Genomic DNA, 26149 nt, shown 5'->3' with positions numbered 1-26149 from the left:
GTGAAATAACTAGTGCTTTATTTTGGCTAGAAGAAAACAGGTGCAAGTACTCACCGTGAAGTTGTTACAGTAAGTGTCACACTTTTAAACAAAAAACGAACAAAAACCGTGCTGGTACTGTGTTCCCTTGAGTACCACCTGAAGATAAAAGCACTGTGAATACCCTAGCCATTTCCTGCTTTCTGCTTCCCCATCCATGGTTCTTGCAGTTGAAGGCAACCTGTCGAAACAACCAAGGATGCTTTAGTCGAGATTCTTGCTTTGCAGCGGGTTGGGCTACATGAACCATGGGGTCCCCTCTATGATTCTGTGCAATCCTTGTCTCTGCAAAGTGCCATTTCAATTGCAGGGGGTTGCAATATTGTACGGGCATAGATTTCTTTAAAATGGAAAAGGAGATGCTAGCTATATAGCTGTCACCCAACAGTTGGTTTCTGAGATGTATTTGAGATGTATTTATTTTTTCACTGCTAATGTGATGTGAAGTTGATTGTAAAAAAATCAGTAGCTATTAATAAAGATGTCACATGCACTGAAATAATTGATTTATTTTACTTCTGCATTAACCAATCTCTTTACAATAGAATATTATCTAATTTATATTTATTCAAGCATATCCAAATACCTGTATTATTCTCCTATGTGCTGTCATACGTTCCAGCAGATTATTTTGGTTTAGGTTACCTGCCATTAGTGTAGAAAAGAAAACCCCACTCATTCTCATATAAAAATTATTATTATTATTATTATTAATATTACTACTACTACTACTACTACTACTGAAGACAGTGGTGTATAGGGAAGTTTTCAATTTTTGATATTTTATTGTGTTTTAAATATTTTGTTGGGAGCTGCCCAGAGTGGCAGATGCACAGTATATAAATATAAATAATAAAAAACCGTTCCTTTTGGAATTAAGCATTGTCCAAACCCATGAAAATATTATTCAAACTTTTCTTACAAAACTCTTCAAAACCATAACGAAATAGAGTGAATGATACCTCCAAAATATCCATAAGATATATTGTGCTGTCCAGCACAGGCTCGGCATCTTAGTAATAAAAGATAACTCCAAAAATCAAAACGGTGCCTCTCTCCCCCATTCCAGGCTGCCTTGTGTAGCTTCTGGGGGAGCTTTATTTACATCCTCACTCTACAGAGAGAACAAAGAGCCAGCCCACCACCATTGCAAGATGGTGAATTTGCAACTCAGTACCTTAATTACCTGATCCAAGGTTACAAGACTCACATGTTAGCTAGCAGAAAACAACAATTAGTTAATTATCGACTCATCAAAACTCTGAGAGAGCTCTTCTTGCTGTTCTTCAGCTTCAGCGGAATCTTCCCATGTCAAACCTTTTCACTAAGACACACATATCCACATTTCAGTGTCAGTTAAACCAATTATACTTAACAGGGCAATGAACTTTGTTGGATACATCCCTAGAAACTTGGAAGAAGGCAACACAGCTGAAGAAATGCTGCCAAGTATTGGTGGGTGACTTGGATTGTATATGGCTCACCAATTCAGGCTATTAAATATTGTTGCAGGCCAGTGCTCATGGAGAAAAGACAAACATGACAACTATTTGACTTCATGGCAACGTTAAGTCATGTTTCTGTGAGGCCTAAGGGAAAAGACAAGTGAGGTCCTGTGAGATGGCTCAGTTGGTAGAGGACAAGACTCTTAATATCAAGGTTGTGGGTTCTAGCTTCAGGTTGGGCAAAAGATTTCTGCACTGCAGGGTTTTGAGCTAGATGATACCCTATAAGTCTATGATTCTATTATTCTCCATTTGTTGTCAAGGAGAGTGCTACTTCATGTGTAGCAACTGTTGCTGACACTCAGGTGAAATCACAATTGGAACCCATTATATGTCTGAGGTGCAGAGCTTTTGTGAAGCTGCAATAGTTGTAAAAGGCAAGAAAAAGAAAGGTTTTAAAGCATATTCAGAGAACAAGGGAAACAGCTGAAGAGTGTTTGCTTCACGAATACATGAGAATAACACAGTCCTTTATATGACTATTGAATCCCTTAAATTCAATGGGACTTACTCCCAGGTAAGTGGATATAGGACTCAAGCCTTACTTCTGATGGTTATATCCTGGTTTTCTTGGGTTCTCTGGTCAAGTATAACAAACACTAGCATGGAGTTTAGAACAAAGACAACCTAGAATCTATATTGCTTTTCCCACCTCCTCACTGAGATTGAGAGAATCAAATATTTTATGGCATTTTTTTTTTTACAACAGCAACAACACCTTTTCTCTTATAATGCCCAATAGTGAGTATGGGTAAGATTCTTATCCTACAATAATTATCAGTGAAAGAAGACTGGCAGATGAAATTGATGGAATATGCTGAGCTGGCGAAACTAACAGGGAAAATTCGGAACCAGCAAGATCGGAGTTTTCTGAAAGATATTTGAAAGATAATTGTAAACAAGTGACTTGCCTACTAGGGTTGCAGGAAGTTTTGTAGGTTACAGTATAAATTATTGCAAAGAATAATTTTTATTTAGTTTATTTATGATAGGGATATAACAGTAATAATTAAAATAACAAGTGCAATAATAGAGAGTAAGTTAGAAAACCACTAGTCGAGGAAGAGGGAAGTCTCAGGCTGTGACAGCCAGGAGTTGATTATGTTATACGAAAGTTGGATGTTGTGTTCTAAACCATGTGTAAAAACCAATAAAAATCATTATATATATATATATATATATATATATATATATATATATATATATATAAAGATTCTTATCCTACAGAACTTGTTTCATTTCAGGTTTTCCAGGTACCTCTGCCCCCTGGTGGTCCAGTTATGTTATTGTCCACATAGGAGAGTCAGGGAAGACAAGCAGAGGAGGACTCTCAATTTTAATCTGCAAAGAAAGTTAAAATGAAGTAAAAGTTACAAGGGATCCAAGAGGCAAGTAACAAAAGGTACTAAGATATCGAACACTACATTTCTTTTTATTGTATTTCAAGGCTGCCTTATCAATCAAAATGCTTTTAGAAAAGGTTGGTGTCAAATTCATGTAAAACAACTTTTGACAGGTACATTTTTCATACATTAATGTGACATCCTATTCATGCACAGTCAGGTTTGCCAGGTCATTATTGGCAAAGTCTATTATCTATGTCTTTGTATTCTGCATTTAATCTATCCATGAACAAATGGATCATCAAGAAGGTATATGAGAATGGTAATTATTTCTGACACTGGGGCTTCTGTAAGGCACCCATGGTTCTGACTTTACTGCCCATTTATTTTACTTAAAACAGGCACAAACATTTATTCCTAAACTGGGTTGAAATGTTTCAGGATATCCAGTATATTTTTGTGTTCCCGTATGCTACCAAGTAAATGCTTTTAAAGCACAGAGAGAAGTGAAACAAGGTTGCATTCTGGCTCACAATCTTTTAGAGTTTTATATTAATGATTTGGTGTCATATTTAGCCATTGCAAATGCCTGACCTCCAGTAATTAGGAAGAGAACGATCTCAATCTTGATTCATGCATATGATTTAGTGCTCCTCTCTTTTCTGACTGGGCCTCAAACATCTCTTGCACGTATTCGGCACATACTTTCAACATGGAAGATGGAGCAAGTTTTAAATGCACTAATTGATTCCTTTCCTTTAGTGTTTTGAAATTTTATCGATAAATATCACAGTATAGTATTTATAGTAAATTCATACTAAATTTGTGAAGTCTTTAATGTGTCATAGGATGCTTTTATTGTTGTTTTCTGCTATAGCACTACACTGCTACTCTTCAGGATAATAAAATAATTGTAATAATAAGGATGGGTGCAGTGGATTGTAGCCATAAATTGCATGTTGCAGTAAGACTACAAATCAAAGCTGTGGTTCTTGCACAGCAGGGGGTTGGACCCTTGGGTTACCTTCCAAGTCTACAATTCTGTGGGGAGGCAGAACCAAGTTGTCATGCCATCTCTGGATATCCCTTTTCATAGTTGTGTCAATTGTTTATTTCTTTTTCTTTTATGCCCTTTGATTTTCACCAGAAAGGAAGCCAACACAATCCAACAAGGATATTCTTCCACATTAAAGGATGCAGGGGAGAAGAAGAAGAAGAAGAAGAAGAAGAAGAAGAAGAAGAAGAAGAAGAAGAAGAAGAAGAAGAAAATTCCTAATAAACTTCGAATTTATCTGGCATCCATATAAGGATGTTGATGTTCAGGGCCAAACAACTGGAGGCCTTTGCTAAACGAATCCCTAGTAAGTCCTTAGGGTACAATCCTGTAGAGGATTTTATCTCGGAGTAAACCCAGATGAATTTAAATAGGCTTCCTTCTGAGAAGGCATGCTGGGGTCTGTGCTATTAGCAGCAAGTGAGGACTGGTCCAGGGTCATCTGGAAACCAATGGCAGCCCCATCCAGCCAAGCTGGGCCTGCCTTGGGCTCCCAGGGCTGCACCCTTGGGAGGGGGTGGCTGGCAGAGGCGACAGTTTTGCATTGGGGTGGAGCATTTTTTACCAGAGCTGTGAAGTCCAGCCTCCCACCCTTCTTATTTATTTATTTGGGCGTCAATTCTTCTCCCATTGTTCTGACACCAGAGGACCTTGGAGGGGAGTTGTAGTCACATTTGTGGATGGTGCTCAGCATCTCTGCTTGTACAAACTTCCCAGGCTGATGCAAAGAGCTATGAAAGGTCTCTTCACCACCCAGCTAGGCAAATGTTTTGAGGGTTTTGTGTTTTTTTAGGAGTGAAACATAACGGGGGGGGGGGACACTGTTTTCTTGTCTGCCTCAGGCAGCAAAATGTATTGGGCCACACAGGCGTAAAGGTGGAATATGGCAACAAAAGCACAACGTTGAGACAATAACAATATGTTCACAACTAGTTGGACAGTGGTAGAGGCGACTTTGAAAATGAGAGGCCATTTTTAATACTTAGAAAAATAAATGTGAAAACAACCCTGTTCTAGTTATGATTATTCAATTTTCATAGACGCTGAACATAATACATTCAACTTAAAATATATTGAAAAGAAGAGAAGACTCTGTTGAAAGACAGTTAAAAGGAGTTTAGGTTTAATATTCTGAAGACTTGATATATGTAAATGATATGGAGAGGAAGAGGACAATTTTCAAATTGATCATTTTGGCCAGGCAAGAAGACAGGTGAAGGAAATTATGTTATTTAAGTCATTGCCACAAAAGCTTAAGAACCTCAAACTGTTCTAAAATAGCTGGATAACCTTGGGGAGAAAAGCCAAATGTTGCATAATTGTATCTAAACTGAACAGTAATTTCTTGACACTCCATGAGTTCATATTTGTAAAAGAAAAATAATATTGGAAACAATGAAAACTCTTTTGTGTTCACAGCATACATGTTCTTGACACAAAGAAATCACTTTGGATTAAGCATTGTATACTAATATCAGTTTATATGTAGCTCTGCTTTAATACTGTTTGCCCAGGCAGGCACATTATGCGACCCATGAGAGCAGCAAAATAACCAGACTGTACCATGGTGATGGGATGAAATCAGGGCAAATCTGTATTGACAGCAGCAGCAGGCAGGGCAAGGGTTGGCATGGCATTGGGTCCCAGGATCAGTTCATCATTCCACAAGCCCCAAGTTGATGGAATGGATCCACTGAGTTTGAATCGCTCGAAACCTGTACGATGGGAGCCAGCCAGCTGGCCAGGCTCTAACCCCAAGATAGGTTGGCAGGAAGCTCTCAAAGCAAAATGGCTGTAAGATCCAGGGAAAGCAGCCTTATATAAGCTTTCTCCTCTCCTCTTCAGCAAGGACTCATGGGACAACTTCTTCCTATGAGCCCATCACACAGAGAAGATACTGGACAAAATCTTGCCCAGTATTTTGCTGCAGTCTATGCACAACCAGGCAAAGATGTCCCATGTTTATTGGGCACGGAACATGGCTTACCTTAGCTTTTGTGTGGGTGTGGGGTTTTTAAAAAATGCAAACAGCATATTCCCCTTTTCACCCACACCCAGATTTTCGATTTAATGTTGCAAGTGTTGTATCATCCTAATTATATAGGAAAGCAAACAACTTCACAGCAGGCTTTTGTAACAAAGAAAACGTAGACCTACCCACACAGCAAGAAAGAGCATTTCTATCAGTTGAAAATGATGTATGCTGGACTATTGCAGAGACTCTGAGCCTGAGCAATAAGGGCAGGTATGCATTTGTATTCCTCAGTGCTGTTTGCTTATTCTGTGTATGGCCCAATCTATTACCAATCTGTGTCTCCCTTGACTTTGTTCATTCACAAATGCATTCTGTCACATTTCTGCATTTTCTTTTTTTAAAAAAAAATAACAATACTGGAATATTCAGGAAGTGGAAAAGCCAGAGGAGTAACTTCTGCTCCCTGCATTAGTCCAGGTGATGTGGATCAGGTCCATTCACATCAACATTCACAAAGATTCTATTTCCTCAAGCATCTCTGATCCTGGACTGAATGAATGCCCATTTCCAGAGATTTTAACCCACGGACTTTAAAGCTACATGGGGATAGCATCAAGCAGTTTTTAATTTTTTTAAGCCAACTACATTATACTGTATCCTATATAAATCAATCAAGGCCATGCCCTATGCAGCCTTGTTCATTGTAGCATCATATCCCTGGTTCAATCCAGTTTAACTCCCTAATCAACATTTTTTTCACTTTTTTCTTTTGGTAAATTACAGCTGGAACAAAGGACTTTTTTCAATATATATTGTTCCAATGAGTTGAAAAGTCTATGTTCTTTAGCACAAAGCCATAGTTTCTAGTAGTATGGGGGATAAACCCTTGTTTGTTTTCATCACAGGCAATGGGCACCCATTCTGCTCTTTATAGCCTGCTCTCTTTATAGCCTTCTGCAGTCTGAAGTGCTCAAAGTCAAAGGAAAAGTTTTGACTGAATGGATTCTGTTGAGATAAAGAGCACAGCCCTTGTGCTAGTGGTGCATTCACCAGAATTACCATGCTTTTCCATGTATAAGACAATGTTTTTTAAACTCTAAAATAATGTTCAAAATCTGGGATCATCTTATACACGGATAGCATCTCTCCCCATTTTCTTAAATCGGAGTCTCCAAAAATAGGGGGCGTCTTATAGATGACAAAATATGGTAGCTCTTGATCCATCTTTAACAGGACAAAATAAGATGAAATGCTCATCACATATTTTTGACAAACACCTTTGTTCCATGTAGATATTCACTGCATATATGCAGGTTCAGCAGGTCTGTGACCATGTAATCAATAATTGTTTGATTGTCTATACTTGATGTGTGTGTGTGTGATCAAGACTTAGTCTGTTCTATACATTCAGTCTCCACACATCGTTCAAATGTGTGCACAGTAGTCTGTGCTTGTAGGCAGGAACTGCAAGAAGTAAATGGAGTGCCCCACTTATAGACAAGTCTTGTTTATTCATGTAAGCCTCTCTGATCATTCAAAACAATGCACAGAAGTTAGGAGTATAGAGAGGATGCCCAGAAGTATGATTCCAACTCTCCAATGTTCATTGCAGATGTGCAATGGTGGTAACAGTCCTATGTCAAGCTGTTAATAGGGTATTAAATGTGAGGTGTTCTTGGAAGGCATGATTTATTGATTACAGTCACATACGTAGAGTCATCCATCTCTTCAATTAAATGAATGTGTGCAAAGTGACTCGTTTTATTGGAGATTAGTCACTCAGAAACATTTCCTGGAAATTTTTAAGAAGGTTTGCTGGTGATATCTGCTCTGCAGCGCTGGCCAATCTACTCAGTGCTGCTGTACAACATATCAAATGTCTGTGGAGGTATTTAAGCACAGTTCCAATTATCAGAAATTATTAGAACAATCCTGTACAGAAGGTAAGAATTACTAATTCTATATTATGTAGAAAAGGGACATGCTTAAGGGAACCAAGCAAATGTCTGAAATGAAATTGGAACCAGGAATTTATCAGGTGCACAGCTCCTTTTCTTACTCTCTAGACTTTGTTAGCTTTCAACTGCCATGTTGGTTTCTGTCCATATTTCTGTGGTTCAGAAGAACATATGATGAACCTCTGCACAGAGGCACCAACCTGTGCCCAAGACTGAGGGGAGCCACCTTGTGTGACACATGTTGTGCATCTGATATCAGGAGGAGGCCAAGTGTGAAGAGTGGTGTGGCTTCAATGACTGGTGACTTCTCTTTCATGCTCTGGAGGAGACAGCAACTGAAGCCACACTGTGCTTGACTTCATACTTCACCACCTCTGCTCCCTCAATATTGAGGGGGGCTGGCCCCTCCCAAGAGATATTTGGGGGGAGGGCAAATATACCTCAGCCCCATAGAGTTGGCACCCTTGCTGTTAGATCTAGTCCAGCATCCTGTTCTGACAGCTGCCAATCAGATGCCTGTGGGAAGCCCGCAAGCAGGCTTCCAGCCCAAGTGCACTCTCCCCTCTCCACAAGAGCACTCTTCATCTCAGGTGAAACAGAACACCATATAATAATTTTTAAAAATCACACAGTATCCCCATGAAAATAGATCTGTGGTCTCTGTGCAAAGGATATTGGAAGCTGCTCATCTTGAGAACCAACTTCTTAGTCATGGGCTGCAAAGTAGACATCTGAAAGATTAGCGTGGTAGCAAAAAACATCAATGTCAAAAAAGTGGAAGAAAAGAAAGAGTACTTTATGGCAGATAGTAATGCTCTCTGGATCTCTGGTTCAAACATGTCTATTGAGTTCTATCTCAGATGCCACAGAGGGATGAGAATTCAATTGCCGTAGGCAGGTATTACGTTGATTTATCTTAGCTTTTTGTGTAATTAAATGAAATTACACCCTCCGTAAGGAACTGATTATAATTAATGATTATGGAATTCTGTATTTAATCTGTATGTCATTGACTGCAGTTATGAATCTTTTGTTCCTGGTAATTCCTGTCCATGACACCAAATTATTCCTCTTATGCGGGCTTGGTATATATAAAAGCCATTTGCAAGTGAAAACTCACTTCAGCAATTTCAGCGCAAGCCTGCTATTATCTTGCTCTTTAAGAGATTGTGTTTAGCATGGCATGAACTATTGGTTATTGCAAAATGGAGGATTAAAAGCAACAACAGCAGATGTGCCCATATGCCACCAATCTTTCGTATTGCTTGTCTGGTGACACTTTCTTTGGGCTTACAAATCCCATGAGAATAAAATAGCTTTGAAGCTTCATAATTGTGTTGCATTTTCAGTGGGTCAATAGAGCACACAGAGAAAGATAATGGTAGAGAGAGCCATTAAGATGAAACAGTCGCTATCACAGAGGCAGAACACAAACGGAATAGCTTATTTTTTTTATAGCTTTCTTGGGACTGCTCAAAAGCCAGGGAATTTTTTCAAAGCAGAGGAGTGCTGAATGGTTTATAGAGGTAACAGGTGAGCAAATCAACTTTAATTTTTATTCTGACCTTAAAGCAGAGACCAGAATGACAAATGGATAGATAGGATATATCTCTAAAGTTTAAGAGCCTACCTCCCACCTCCAAAGAAAAAAAACAAAAAACAAAAAAGCAACCCCAGATATAATAAGCTGAGGATCTACTACTGTGTTTTCTACAAACTCTAAAGTAATATTCCAGTAAGTTTGAGCCAGTACTATATGATGAATCCTGGGGCTGACAAAAGGATTAAGGTTACATTTTCAGGTCAAGATAAGAAAGCTTACTTGAAGCTGTGTGGAAGCAGATGGATTGATGTTGTTTCTAAAGTTGATTTTCTACAGATTTCTATGGTATATCAGACAAGGTAACTTTGCCAATAGTTAAAAGGCAAATCCACTGTCCATGCTAGTATAATGAAAACTATTTGACTGATTAGTCCATTAGCCTAATTAATGGGAAGACTTGATGGAATAGGGGACGCAGGTGGCGCTGTGGGTTAAAGCCTCAGCTCCTAGGACTTGCCGATCGAAAGGTTGGCGGTTCGAATCCCTGCGGCGGGGTGCGCTCCCGCTGCTCGGTCCCAGCGCCTGCCAACCTAGCAGTTCGAAAACACCTCCGGGTGCAAGTAGATAAATAGGGACCGCTTACCAGCGGGAAGGTAAATGGCGTTTCCGTGTGCGGCTCTGGCTCGCCAGAGCAGCGATGTCACGCTGGCCACGTGACCCGGAAGTGTCTCCGGACAGCGCTGGCCCCTGGCCTCTTAAGTGAGATGGGCACACAACCCCAGAGTCTGTCAAGACTGGCCCGTACGGGCAGGGGTACCTTTACCTTTACCTTTACCTTTACCTTGATGGAATATATAATTAATTAATGTAAGATGATCTTTGCTCATCTTGTGGGATCTTCCTTTCAACTATGAAAAGAAAGACCCCTTTGCAGAAGCCTAGCTATAATCTGAACCATAACAACCTTAGGAAACAGATAGGTGCTTGCCTTAAGTGGTGAGTGACGATTTTATCCTGAGTCTCCCTAGTCCTACTGTGGCACCTAGTCCTACTCTGAATTTGTTTCTAAGCATTCATGATAATTCCTAAGGTTAGGGTTTTATCCGGTGGTGCCTTGGAACTGAGGGAGGAAAGAAAGATGAAGTCCAGTTGCATGAGTGGAAGTTGGCAAACACAATGTTGGATTTCACCCCCCATTGCGATGGGGAGATTTCTTACATTTAACAAGGTAGGTCTGAGCATCAAGCCTACCTAAAGGAAGGTCTTCCAATTAGAATTCTTTCCACCCTTGACCAAGCACAAGGAGGTGTGGGTGCCAAATTAGCAAGTCCCTCTCTTTTTAGCATCTCTCTGTTGTCAGATAAACCCTGGCACAGCAAATTGTTTTTCTAGGTTTAAGGCTTCATAATGGAGGATTCTGCTCAGTCAAGTTATGGCTTTCTGTCTCTGAATGTCCCCCCCCCCTTTTTTCTTTTTAAAAGAAATTTAATAATTTATACCAGTGACTGCCTTCCATGAGCTGGATTGCAATAAAACTCTGACTGAGAAAAAGTGGATTTAGTGCTCTTATCCCTGCTGACGTCTCAAGTTTACACCACCATTTTCAGAATGTCTGAAGAGGGTTTGGGTGACACTTGATAGAAGTGTTTGATGTATGAAACAAACAAACAAAAAGCGACCAAAGGCTTAGCAAAAGAAAAAGTCAAACCACACTTCATTGCCCTTTAGTTGCCTTTCTGTTTCCACCCACATTCCACATTTCCTTAATCTACTTACCCATTTTTTTAAAGCTTAATTTTCTACTGTTCTATTCTTTCAAGAAAGCACATTTTGCACTGAGCGCATTGGGTGTACAGCTTTGAATTCTCACAATGCGATTCAAAAGGGAGTGCAGAAATTTGATTTCATTTCCTGTCATGCTCAAAAATAATCACCAATTTCCATTTCATGGTTTGCTTTCACTTTTCCTTGACTGAGAGCTACGTTTCACCACCTCCGTTTGCAAGTGCTTGCAATTTTCTTATCTTAAATTTCCCATGCTCTAATCTCCTTTGTTTGTTTCATCAATGGCATTTTACACTGTAATCTGCATAGAATCATGCAGACCTGATTCCTATTGTGTGTGGTTATATTGTAGTTAACACTTACACGATACTTCACAGCAGCTGGTTCTCATTGTGCATCCCTTTGGTATGAATCTGAATGATCATCCACCCATTCATGAAAGTAGAAAGATGTTTGCTGTAAATGTTGTTGTTGTTGTTTTGAAGGGAGCACGCTTCTATTGCTACCATCATCATCAGACAAAAGGACAAAAGCAATTTTCTTTTGGCTGTTTTAGGATGAAAGCACTTCTGATTTCAATGTAGTACATCATAAGAAAAGGGTTGTGGGTTAGATTTGTGATAATATTCTTACATATACCACTCTAATCTCAGAGTGGTGTGAGATTCTAGGGGTGAGGATATGATGAGTGCCTTGGGTCTTTGAACTCCATCCCACCAATTCTGCTGATCCCAGCAGAATGTTCCAATGGCCAAATGAACTGAGCCACAAATGCATCCTTAGAGCACCACAAAAATGGGGGGAAAGATACAAAATGACAGGGTCACATGTCAGGAATCAAAACTGAAAAGATAAAAAGAAAAAGTGGTTGCATTACCTACACTTTTAAATTATACATTGTGCATCAAGGCCCCATGCAATGATGAATAAAACACGTGGAAACCAGTATTTTAGGTAAATGGGTGAAAAAAGGCCATGACTTTTATTGGGTACAGAATGTGAGTGGTATTGGCTTTAGGCATTGGACCCGAATTGACTATATCTGACTGCTGCCCACCCTGGAAGAAGTCTCACAAGGGTTAACCACATGTAGGGGGAGCCCTGTTGATGTACATAAACTCGGAGCTCCCCCAGGGTCACAAGAAAGGTCATGCCATGGCACTAGTAGCCACCACCCGGGCTTCGGACAGGAACCACAACCCCCAGATTCCTTTAATGGAATACCCTTAAAGGGGAGGGATAACTGACAGCTGATGAGCAGTAACAGTGTCACGTCAGGTATCAAAACTGAAACGATAAAAAGAAAAAGAAAGGTTAAAGGGGTACATTACCTACACTTTTAAATTATACATTGTAAAACAACTCACTAGAGTCCTCTTAAATTAATAGGTGAAAAGCTGCTACAATTCTAAGTGTCCTCCAAAGGATAAGCTTTTTTTGTACCATGAATAAGAAAGCCAACCTCATTTCAGTGAAGAGGCCAGAAGATAATGGTAATCAGCTAAAACATCTCAAGGATTTTCTGAACTTAAGAATGATTGAGCAGTAAAAAAAGTAACAGCCTTTCCAAAAAAATTATCAGGATTTACCTAATATAATCTAAGCAAATAATTTGAATCTATATCAGGCACACACTATTAAAGATCCATAGGGAAAATATATTGCATGTGACATTTGAGGATAAGGAGGGGGAAAACTGTTAATGCATTGGATATAAGGACTAGAATACATGAAGGGAATAATTTGGTAATCTGCTATACAGCAAAAATTCAAAATATTAATAGAATTTGGCTTGAAAACCAAGTCTTGGCACAAGCATGTAGTACCAGTCTATCAATGTTAATTCTACAGTGAGTCCTATTGTGTTTAACAGGTCTTGCTTCTTAGTAAGTGAGATTAAGATTTCACCCTATGACTCCCTATGATAGCCAGTTGGGGCTTTGGAAAAGATTATGGCCAGTCAATTGCTTGGTGGAAAGCACCATATTTTGCCTGGAAAGGAGATAACCTATCAGTGGTGGCTGGTGCCCACTGAAATTGATGTGGTGGATTGCAGTGAGCCCAAATAATAGCTGTAGCCAGAGACAATGACAGGTAGACCTAGCTGGTTCTCATTTTGTCTCCTCCTCCCTGAATGCTACAAAAACAAACTTAGTTTTGGTTGGGTAGTGCCTCACTTACTTTTATAGACCAACCTACACAGTGGAAAGTAAATCCAGAAAAAGATTACCATTGCAATTTGAAATACAAGAGACCCATTCCTCTTGGTATCCAGCCAGTTTTGAAGACCCGTTTATACATACATTCCCTTGATCTCTTGACCTGAATCTCTTGTTTGAATGGGATTGCTTTATTGCACATTTCAATTATGCCTGGATGCATTTTAATGTTTGGGTCATTGGTTTTTATACTTGTAAACCACTTAGTCTAGCTGGGTATTAGGCATTACATAAATGAATAATGCAATTTGGGATACTATGTTAAAATGGTAGTGTGCATGAACACACGTTTGCATGAATGAAACCGAGGGGCCTGGTTTGGGAGGAAATGCAGAGTCCTATGTATACCACAAAGCAAACAAAATGTAGATAAGGATATGCTAGTCAGATTTGCATCTCCAGCTTCAATTTAAAAAATATATTTAAAAACTCTATGTAGTAGAAACAAGAGCCACAGCACAGAACTGGAGTTTCAGGATCTGTATTAACCATTCATATTGTAATGGGAGTTCAAGCCATAGCCTTCAGCAATGATGGTATCAAAAATGCATCCCTGCAGATTTCACAGGGTAATGTTATACTCCCAAATATTATATCATTATCATCATCTGATTGTTTACCATAGACGCAGACTCCTATTGCAAGATTTCAAAAGCAAGGATGAGCCTATAGACAGGTGTTTCCCCCCCCCCCCAGCCAGGACTCACTGGAATTCAGTTTTGGCACCTCTCTGGTAGGCGCCATTGCTATTCTAAGAATGAAGGTGGTGAGTTCTGGCACCTCTTTTTCTAGAAGAATGGCACTGCCTATAGACTACACGCAGTCACAAAGAAGCAAAATGGAAAGGCCCGTGTTGATGCAGTCATGCACAGAAACACATTTTCAACAAAATTATATGCAGTGTTTGAATGTGCACAGGCATGGGCACATTACTCCTGGGGAAGAAAAAAATCCAGAGCAAAGCAAATCTATGGATAGTATAATCTGCACATACATAACAGTCTCTCCAGATTTAGGAAATCTTACCAAAAATCATGCTTGATAACTGATAAACTAGTGATGCTTTATAAACAAAAATACAGGAAAATGAGTAAATGGAATTTCATAAGCATCTTTCATAAAGTCCAAAAACATTATGCAAATCAGTCATATTCTGTTTTGAAATAGATTCAAACTTGCTGTGAAATTTTTAGGATCACCTGCCCCAGGAAAAAGCAGCTTTTTTGTGTTTTGTTAGTGTCACCAAAGTTCTGTGCTTGATGCCTTGATAAAGAGGCTGACATCTTTCTTATCCATGCAATGTGCTTCCTTTAGAAATGGTATGCTGTGGGTTGACACAAGTCATACCATGTTAATGAAAAGGTCATTGTTCGGTTGTACAATCTACATGATGTGACATAACTTTTCAAAACGCTTGCAGTAATTTGGCTTGTATTTGGTTTATTTATAACATGGAACCTCCCTAGTGCTTCACTAATTAAGTGTGTGATCAGACATTCAAGATATATCACCAGTGGTCCTTTTAACATTCTAGGTTTGCAATGTGCTTTGTCACTGCTTAAAGTGCTTTTTTGGGAAGATGTCAGTTTGCCAGCCTTGAAAAGTGAGGTCTTGTTTTATAGACAACTAGGATTCAAGCAACATCATTATAAAGTTCCAAAATTGCCTTGCTAGAATGCATCAGTAATAGGTGTTGGGGAAAAGTGCTGTAGAGGAAAAGAAGGTAGTTTAGATTCACAGTTTTATTCAAAGGAACTGCAGTGACACTATGACATGAATACCAAAAGCTGTGAAGGTTCTGAAAGAGCATCTATATGTAACATGGACATTTGTCAGGGTAATTGCCAGTGGCCTCCATTTGACATTTGTTTCTTAGTCCAAGAGGCAAATTCAAATATCTTATTTGTTAATAAAGCTATTTTTGGCAAGCTTTCTGTTTACTATTATGCTTCATCAATTGTATGTCCAGGATACTGGAACATAAAGGGAATATGTTTCCCATAATGACATGCTGGATAGACTGCACACCAATTGTAATATCTAGGGATTTTGTGTGTCATGAAGCCTTAAGAATAGAACTTTCATAGTATCTACCAACTTTTCTGGCTCCCCTATGACAATATAATGCCAAGGTCATGGGTTTGATCCCCATATTCCTGCATTACATCGGGTTGAACTAGATGATCCATGGGGTCCCTTCCAACTTTATGATTCTGTAAGTCTATGAAATTGTCACACACAGGGACAAGTATATTTGGCCTGGTTTGCAGCCTGAAGGCCAAAGCTTCCCTAGAAACTTCTTGGTCTTGGCTTCAAGGGGATGACATCGTTCTGGTATAGTCAGGACCATTTTTAGATCCATTCTGGATTATACTGGATCTGTTCTGAAATATGTCCCCAACAATTATGATTTCCTAAATCCAGGGTTGGACCCAAGTCCAGCTATATTTTATTTCGATTTGTTTCTTTAAAACATTTTTACTATATATAAAATAGATTGCTCTCAAAGGATCCAGCCTGAGACCAGTACAGTTTATTGGCTGACCTCCTCCTTAAATTTATATCAGATTATCCAGATGTTACCACACACCTCTCCCCTAGAACAAAGGGCCGGCTGATTTATACCTTTGTTCAGATGTTGTGCCAATGAAATAAATCACCGCTAGTTGACAGTTTTAGCATTCTGGTCAGTGCTCCAACAGCTGGACTCACCACCTACGCTTTGAAATATGGGGTGAGTCAGAAGGTGGCAAGCTACTTTCTCAAGGTTTGTTTCAGTATTCACAACACGAGTCAGCATGCCAAAAAAAACCTTCACAATGGCTTCGTCAGTGTTCAATGATACAAACTGATGTTGCAAGCTGAAAGTGGAGGGGATTTCCGACCAGGATCATGGTGGGGGGACAGAGGAGATAAAGTTGCCTCTTGCCACACCATGGTTCCAAAGTATCTCAAACCTCCTCAGACTGGCTAAAAATCTGTCAATTTTTAGATTCTCTCCATTTTTCCAATCTTAAGTCTAGTTTGCCACATATCCAGTTTGCAATCCCCCATCCCCTGCAAAGTCCACCAGAATTTTAGTGTATATTTGTGCAGACAGTTGGAGACACGCCCCCCCAACCCAAGGCCGGCTCCTGCATGGAATAAAGACACATGACACTGTGTTATGGGATTAAAATTAGCCACAACTTTATTTAAGATTCAGGTGTAGGGAGACCTTGGCTTAGGCCTTGGACCACTCTCTATTTTGTGGGTAGGGAAGTCCCACCCCCTACCTGGCCAACTCCCCTGGCAACGCCTCCCCAGCCGGGATTGGTTGACTGTCCAAGGTTGGGCGGGAACCTCCAGGTATCCAGCCTGGGGGGGGGGGGGCGGATGCCAGGCAATAATGCTAGGAGCTGTGTAGGATCAGGGGTGCTGCGCATGTCCACGCAAAGTATACCCCCCATTTGATGTGGGGAGCAGTCATTCTCCTAATCCAGTAGTTCTCAACCTGTGGGTTCCCAGATGTTAATGTTGTTGGACTACAACTCCCAACATCCCTGAGCTCTGGCCTTGCTAGCTAGGGGTGATGGGAATTGTAGTTCAACAACATCTGGGGACCCACAGATTGAGAACCACTGTCCTAATCAGTAGTGGACCTGACCTGCCACCAGCTAAGCAACTGCTGTTTACTAGGGGTGAGGTGGCAGAAAGGTTGATGCAGCAGACACAGATGGCCAAGAGCACTGGATTGGCTCTGCCTATGCGTTCACACTACTCCTGATCTACACATTGTGTATGCAATTTTACCTCATATGCACATCTCTGCAATCAAATTTCCCTAATACACTGCATTCCTGTAAGCTATTTTCCCTAATAAATGCATTTATATGCATATTTTCCTCTGATATGCACATTTTCCAGATGTGTATTTTTCAGATGGGTTTCAGAGAAGTGCTAGTTTTGAAGGGCAGCTATGTTTTGGTTTGCATGTTGTTCTGGGAAGCACAAATTAGATGGAGCTGAACCAAATCCCTTCCCCCATCCTTAATGCTGACAATTCAACCTCTCGCCACTACGACTCAAGGACATGAATAGTATCACATCTAGTTTATTCCCAAGCAGTGAAGTTTACAATCTAAGACAATGAAATCTTGACCAATTTAGTTTTCAGATGAACATCTTCAGAAATTACATAATAAAATACAAGGGTGTCTTCCCAATACCACAACATAGTGCGTGAAATGAGTTTTCCATTGAAATTGAAGGAGTTTATCTTTGCCAGTAGGTCCTAGCTACAGGTGAGTCTAAAATACAGAACAGAGTCCTATGTAGCCTGGTCTTTGTTCACATTCCTTGTAGTACATTGCCCTTGACATCACCTGCTCTATCCCAGATTCCATCAGATCTGACATGCATTTGGTTTCCTCAGTAAATCTGTATAGGCACAACATTTCTGTACTGATCTATGTGCATGTGTATTCTAATCTGTCACAAATCAGACCTGGGAAAATGGTTTAAGAGCTGTCTTTGAGAAAGGCCATTCCTCACTGGTAGAGCATCTGCTTTGCATGTTGAATGTCCCAGGTTCAATCTCCTGCATCTCTAGGTAGGATGGAGTGTTTTCTGTCTCAAACCCCAGCGAACCGCTGCCAGTTAGTATAGGCAATATTGACCTAGATGGACCAATGGTCTGACTCAGTTTAATGCAGATTCTTATGCCTCATGTGTATATGATACTTGGAACAAGAAGTCTGTGAAAAGAGCAAGCAGGGAAGGTGAAACTGCTAGAGAGCAAAGCTGTGCAGGAGAGGGTGTGGAATACACCTACATTTATCACTCAGGATGGCAGTTTGTCAGGATTAATGAGGGACATCTGTCTGCATACATTACTAACTAGGCAGTACATCCAATTGAGCTCAGTGGGGCTTACTTCTGAGTAAACATGCCTAGGCCTGTGCTGTCAGAGTAATAACTTATTGGCGGAAACCCAGCTGTGCTTCATGTAGATATAACAAACAAGACAAAAACAAAGTTCTCATTAACCCAAGATAAATGCACAGCAAGGCAAGGAAATATAATTTCATGTTCTTTTGGATAACTGGCTCACCATGTATTTCTTGCCATTACCACTTCTGCTTCTGGCTGGTTTTGATAAATCATCTGTACGCTTACCTTGACTATTTATGGTTTGGGTAATTGATATATAGACATAGATTTCTATATGTATAAACTACATTACCATATTTGCAGCTTCAATTTAACTTCCATAATGTTCAATAAATGCTTCTAGAAAACACTTTACTAAACGTTGTACTTCAGAAAAGCACCCTCAGTTAAAGTCCCCAGATTAATCAAGTTCACAAGTTTCCTAAAACAAAGTATCACCATCATCATTTATTATTTATACCCCACCCATCTGGTTGGGTTTCTACAGCCACTCTGGGCAGCTTCCAACAAAATATTAAAATACAATAGTCTGTTAAACATTAAAAGCTTCCCTAAACAGGGCTGCCTTCAGTTGTCTTCTAAAAGTCTGGTAGTTTTTTTTTTCTTTGACATCTGGTGGGAGGGTGTTCCACAGGGCGGGTGCCACTACTGAAAAGGCCCTCTGTCTGGTTCCCTGTAACCTCACTTCTCGCAATGAGGGAACCTCCAGAAGGCGCTTGGTACTGGGCCTCAGTGTCCAGGCAGAACGATGGGGGTGGAGACGCTCCTTCAGGTATACTGGACCGAGGCCATTTAGGGCTTTAAAGGTCAGCACCAACGCTTTGAATTGTGCTCGGAAACGTACTGGGAGCCAGTGTAGGTCTTTCAAGACCGGTGTTATATGGTCTTGGCGGCCGCCCCCCAGTCACCAGTCTAGCTGCTGCATTCTGGATTAGTTGTAGTTTCCAGGTCACCTTCAAAGGTAGCCCCACATAGAGCACATTGCAGTAGTCCAAACATAATTAAAAGCAAGTCATATGAAGATGACCTTTCCTCAGTAGATTTGGAATGCATTTTAAAAATTTTATATTTATATACAGTCTCTCTCTCCCTACCACCCAAGGCAGTTCACTGTTTAAAATATTTTATCACATTGCATTGCAATGCCATGTATTTAACTTGGGTTGGGATTTAACAGATGTGACACAGAAGTTAAAAGAGAGAGGGAAAAGGAAATAAGGAAATAAACATAACATGACCATTCTATGAATGCAGGAGCCAACTGGCAATTGGTTGTACCAGGCCAGTAGAGAGGTCTCATGGTCTCACCTCTCCCTCTGATGCATCCAAGTAGAATGGTTGCAGGTGGAGACAGCACTGGAAGGGGATGAGACAATGATAGTTAAACATATAGGAGTATCTTCATAGGGTACCAAGAACCCTCCATATATAAGACATCAGATACTGGAATTCTAAATTTGTGGGTGACTAGGGGATGTATCCAATGTTCTCTGTTCACACCTTTCTGTGTGTGCAAAAGGACAGAGCAGCCACACATAGTTTGGGCCACACCCACCACTAGCATACAGCTTCTGGGTTTGCCATTAGTGATTGTAGCCCTTGGGTCAAAAAAGGTTAGCTACCCCTAATTTGTACAACCCAGTCTGGTATTTCCTCTTTACAGCCTTCTCTTGTGAGCTAGCACCACAGTGCTACCTCCAACATATCTCTAGCCCTAGTCATGTAGTTGTTTCCTCAACCAGTTTTGCTCTTACTACTTCCTGCTGCAGCTCCTCTTTTAGTCAGTGAATGTGATAGTCTATATGTTCAGTACATGGCTTATTTCTTTATAAGGGCCAACAAAGGATACTGATAGAAATCTGGAAAGGTGTATGGTGAAAGTGAGCTTGTTTGAACATATCTATTCAAACTTCTTTTTGTTCAGCCCTGCTGGATCAGACATATTAAGATGCCTATATTTTCACAGTGTCACATAAAAATGATTCTCTTACCAGGAAGTGAGATGGGGTGGAGGTCATGTTAATGGCCAGAACTAAGTATAGAGATGGCAAAATCTCTTTATCCAAGTTCAAGTTTCAGCAAGAAACATTTTCTTGGTTGGAATTATTTTCATGCTATTCTAGGCATAAGGGAAAGCAACGTTTCCCCTTGAAGGAGTTTGAGAATTGTTTTGGCATTGACCTTGACTACTAGTAAATCTGCTTCCTGACTGATTCCTGCCCTCCCCCTTGCATCAATGGCCCGTTATAGAAAAGTCCGCTGCCCCACCCTACTCTAGTATACATACACCATATAGTGCTTGACTTACACATGACTGCTTCTAAAGAATCCTGGGAACTGTAGCTTGTTAAGAATGCTGAGAATTGTAACTTTGTGAAGGATGAGTTATAGTTCCCAGAATTCTTTGAGGGAAGCCATGTGCTTTATAAATGTATCCTGTGTACGCAGCCACAGTCGTCTTCTTTTCCAATAGCATGTGCTGTGTGTGTGAAGCTTGCAATCCAATTCCAGGCGCAGATTACTGATTCAGTGGATGACCTCCCTGTCAGCTTTCCATATGTAAAAAATGGAATAGCTGGGATTTAGGTCACACTGCTGTTGTGCAAATGAGTGAGATAAGGAAGCACTGACAATTTTTCTGAGTCTTAAAGATGGGACAGACCGTGTCTTTAAAGCTATAAATAACTATTATCCAAACCTTCTCTAATTGCATAAATGTTTAATTCTTTTTAAACCCAGCATTCAATGAGATGCTGGATTCAGTAACCTATGTCAATCTGCACATGCCTCATTTTTTACTCTGGATTTTTAAAAAATGCTAAGGTGTTTTAATAAGCAAGGCCTAGCTTAAGCCTCTGCTTCTTGAAGACAGGGCCACAGATTAAATACAGAACTGTATTTTAAATTTGCGAGCTGTCCAGAAAGGAGATTGTCTATAGGGCAGCATAGAAATGTGTTAAATTATAAAGAATAATTTATATTGTCTTGTCATAGATAATTTCCATAGATTTATACCCAAGCAAATGCCAGCGAAAAGATTGTTATACCTTTTGCTTCACAAGACATCGCTTTAGCCTATCAAGCCTATTGCAGTGCCATAATAAGAGATATTTTCCAAGTAAAAGCCATTGTGGTAGTAATTACTCCCACTACTGTATGCAGTGAACAAAGAGATAAGTCACTTCCAATTAGACAAATTAATAGTAGATTGAAGGACAAAACAGTCCTGAACAAATATGTCACTATACACATCTGCACTGTGCACACTTACAAATTGATACTTTGCAGTTTTGAGGTGCCTTCTATCATTTCTTTCAAATACTTCTGGGTGGGGTGATTATTACCATCTTTCTTCATCCCTTACCCACCCTAAGTCAGCAATAATAGCATTTTAGCACAAGATGAGTGTTAACAAATGTGATTATTCTAAGAATAGGAGGAGAACATGCTCTTCAATTGCTAAGGCAGAAGAGGCACATGAAAGACATCAGTAGCTAATGTCCCATCTTAGCAATGTTTTATCACTATACAGTAAATAGCATCAAACTGAAATCAACTGCAATATGGATTTTAAATGCCATAGCTCTAGGTACGAAAGTCTTGATCATGAACACATTGGACATTTCTTGCTTTTAATCTCAGCCCAGAACCAGTGGAGCTGGAAGCAATATTTGGAGGGGTCAGGTTCTAATGTGCCACAATCTATGGCATTTTGCATCCCCCCACTTCCTTGAAGTAGGAAACTGTAGCCCTCAAATGCCATTGGGCTCCAGTGGCTAACAACCAAGCTGGCATACCCATGATCAGGGATGATTAGAGTTGTAGTTTAACAACATGTAGAGGTTACAGGTTTTCCCCCACCCTGTTGTAGACCTGTATCTGTATTGATGTTTCCTTCCCTCAAGGTTCCTATTGACCATGCATGTGGATGACTGGGATGAGGGGACTTTATATCTGTGTTGCAAGTGTTCCCTCTTATTGGGAGCATCTTACATGAGAGCAGAACCAAAAGTTTCAGTAAAGTTGGCTCAGCCAACTATAGTTGGATATGATTCTGACAGCCCAGAATTCAGAAAGATTTCAACTTGGCCATTGTGAAGAAAGATGCTCAGATGTGAGATGGAGTGAATTGTCATAGCAGCTCCATTGAATACATGGTTCTACACAATTCACTGAATGGTTTTTTTTAAAAAGGATTATATTTCCTCATTGCACTCTGGTGCACACATTGTGATTCCTATAGAGGGGCTGACAGAGATGTGATATCTTCTGAAGATGATCCTTTTCTTGGCTTTATTAATCTTCCTGAGCTCTATCTACCTAAAGAGATGAAGTGCTTTACTTAAATCATAGCTGTGAAAGTCTTTCAGATTCAGTCTTCAGAAAGAGTTCCCTTTTTTCTGTTGGGTTGGCTTCCATGACAAGATTCTTTTGAGAGAAAAAGAATATGATGCAGGACTGAGGCAACCGCTAACAACCAAAGTTGTGCTCTTTTTAAATTTATGTATTTCAGTATGCTAAGAGGCTAACACTGAAGCATTTCATAACCATAAACCAAGTCATTCCCATTGGGGTTTAGAAAGGAATCCAGAATATTTGTTTAATTAAGAAATACAGCTTTGTGGCTTGGAAAACATCCTTTTGTATTTGAAAAATATATTTATTACTTTGTCTAATACCACAACAAATGATAAATGAGAACTAGGTCCTTCATAAAACAGGAATAATCAGAACATTTCTGTATCAACATAGACACCATTAACTCTCTCACTAGACACACACACACACAAACACACACACACAATTTGTGAGATCCTGTTATTGAGCATAAAGAATTAGGGATGGGGGAGAAATTCAATTCCGTTTGCATTTAAAATTGAAGCTACCTAATTCACACTTTCTGAAACAATGCATGAACTGAAGCACAGACATCTCTCAAATTTTCACTTGTCTGAATGTTGAAATGCAGTTCTGCAGCCTAGTCATGTGTAGAAAAATGTATAAACTAGGAGAAAGTGTTGGGGGCGGGAATCACATATTAGTGAAAATAGCATACAAAGTACATTATAGTAGGGAAAATTGTTTTGCAAAAAAATGTATGCATTAGGAGGAACTAGGACTAAAATTCTGCTGAATTTCCATGAATACTCTTTTTTTTAAAAAAAAAAAAAAGCCATCATAAACTGTGTGGAAATGTACAGAACTGAAGTTATAAATAATGAGGAATTGAGGGAAAAAATGAAATTTACAGATTTGCCCATTTCTACAAAGCCTAAGATCAACTAATGGCAGACCTCGGTGTTCCGTCTGGAGGTTTTCTTTCTGGATAGTATTAATGAGACTCAACAAAGCTCTCATACATAGATTTATTGAAGATAATCAAGGCACATGTAGAAATATTATTCACATTCCAATAGGCTGTTCTATGGCTCTGAATGAAGATGGTTAGAAGCTTTTTTATGAAGTTTTCCGTGGAGCTCTGTAAGGACAAAGTGAGTTCGCCCTTTTTCTTTGGTTTGCCATAACTAGACTGCCACTAGATTACAAAGGAGGAAAGGAGGTTTCTTCCCGCTCTGACCAGAGCCAATAGAAGGGAGGTATTTTCCCAACCTGCCTTGAGGTCTAAAATTGGGGTGGGGGGGACACTATCTTTTTTCAAAGGGCCAGCATTGTTATTCTTTCTCCTTAATACGAACAGAGATTTGCTATCACTAAAGCTGAACCCTGTGCGGGCAGAACACTTGGGTTCTCAAATTTCAGTGGTGCTCTGTGTGATGCCAAAATTCAGCACCCTCCAATTCTCATGCTCCATTCTAAAGCATAGTTGTGGCATTCCCTGTGGTCTCCCCAAGTTTCCACGCCAGTGCAACTGAACTGGTCATGCTCCCTTACAATCACTTCTGGAGCAACCCACATATATTCACAACAAATATCCAACAGTTGTCTATGCACCCTGTCCTCCAAAATACCAAGGACCCACAAGGATGTGATGTGGTGTGGTGTCTAAATGACTCACAGTTGCTTGGGTGAAAAAGATAAGCGATCAAAGCATGGCTTACTGGAAATGAAAAGAACACACCTTTGTTGACAGGTATATCCTCCCAATAAGTCATCTGTGCTAGAGCATCAAAGCATGCAACTCTTTTCATTATGTAGCACCAGCAATGTGCCTAAGAGCAGTAACACCATACCAATCTCATCTCTGGAAATAAAAGGTCACACAATCCTTATTTAAATGAAGATATATAAAGCCAGTATTGTCAATACTCACAGTCAGCTTTTATTTCCATTGAAGATCAACATTCTTAGGCAGTTAGTCATTAGCTTTGATATAACTGTAGTTTGATATAACTACAGTTTGAAAAAATTTCCCTTGCATTTCCCCCACAAAATCAAGGACGCAGCTAGTTGCTTAGTTTTATCATTTTAAGTGATTCATTAGCTGTTAGATGACTGAATGCTGGCAGCCAGTGCGTAATGCACCTTAGAATAGGAATGAAAATGTCCTGAAACCTGACCTTTTCTTAATCATCCCCCTGTCTTTTCCTTCCTGTGATATATCAAGAGGGAGAGTTGCTTCAGAAAAAGCAGTCTCCAAAGGCCAGTAACATATAAGTTCTGGAATTTATCAATGCAGAGGTGCTTTCCAGGCAGTCAATATTTTGCGGGTGGAATTCACTTGTGCAATGGCAAATCCAGGTTGTACAGTTAAACCGGATTTGTTGCTCTTGCCCAAGGAACCTGCTCTTCTCAATGGTCCTTTCGCAGTAAGGAAAGCAACAGGAAAATGTACTGGAAAGTGTGGGATAGTGATTGTGGGGTGTGGGGTGGTGTAACCTTCCTGCAAATCAATAAATCAATAAGTAGTAACCAAATCAAGTTCAATGTTCAATAAACAGTTTGTCTGGAAGAGGCCCAAATTGTAGTTTAAATGGCTTTGAAATTGCAAAAATGCATGGTGGGCAGAAAATGTTCACTGACATGTAACTGAGGTTCCTTTAGAGATCATGTGGTTTGTCCACCTCTGGTACCCACCCTGCACTCAGTTCTCACCTGTAGCTCCTAGAAACTGTCAGCATGACACATCCTGGGGTGGTTTTTTGGAACACTTGTATTATACATGCATTGGGTTTCTTAGGTCTACAGGGCCCTCAGTTTGTTCTTACTTTCCTTATAGAGAATCTACATTCCTGGTTCTGCCTTCACTGGTTCAACAGCAACTATTTTCTAAAGAAAGTGTCCTGTCTGTCTAAATTGTATGTCAAGGAAATACGTAGTAAAATGTGTTTGAAAGCCTATTTCCTTTTAGTAATATTGAAATTAGTTAATGCATATTTTATACACACCCACACACACCTACCTAATTGAAACAGTACATGACAAATCACAGGAAAAAATATGTTTAGGATGAATGTTTTAACTTAAACTATATGGTTATTTTTCTTTCAAAGATCTTAACATGGGAAACTGCTCACCCACCTAGAAATCTCATTTGCCCCTTCTGTGCAATCCCACACATCATTTCCCTTGTTGCCACCACAATTCCCCACCACAATGAGAATGAATGGATACTAATATTGCTTCACTTTTCTTTTAAACAAACTTTTCAAGGCCCAAGAGTTAGTATATTTACACACTCATTTTCATTTTGGGCTTTGTAAGTTTAGGGAGGTTTACACTATTTTCTCCTGTCACAGGGAGGCTCTGTGGAATGTAATTTTATAACTAAATCGTTTCAAGTGTGGCTAATCATACTCCTCAAGCAAAACTCCTTGATATCATTTTTATCCTGACAG

At 39.8% G+C, this 26149-nt stretch overlaps 1 long non-coding RNA gene across 1 annotated transcript; it reads left to right on the top strand.

Moving 5' to 3' along the window:
* The first annotated feature begins 1813 nt into the window (after positions 1 to 1813).
* On the top strand, positions 1814 to 4109 carry LOC309368129. Its single transcript, XR_014167566.1, has 3 exons — positions 1814 to 2061; positions 2789 to 2946; positions 4035 to 4109. It is a non-coding gene; the product is annotated as an uncharacterized lncRNA (long non-coding RNA).
* Positions 4110 to 26149: the final 22040 nt, after the last annotated feature.

The sequence above is a fragment of the Podarcis melisellensis genome (assembly GCF_964234715.1).
Source record: "Podarcis melisellensis genome assembly, chromosome: 4".
Classification (NCBI taxonomy): domain Eukaryota; kingdom Metazoa; phylum Chordata; class Lepidosauria; order Squamata; family Lacertidae; genus Podarcis; species Podarcis melisellensis.
The sequence above is the reverse complement of the archived record's forward strand: the minus strand, read 5'-3'. Positions and strand labels throughout refer to the sequence as shown.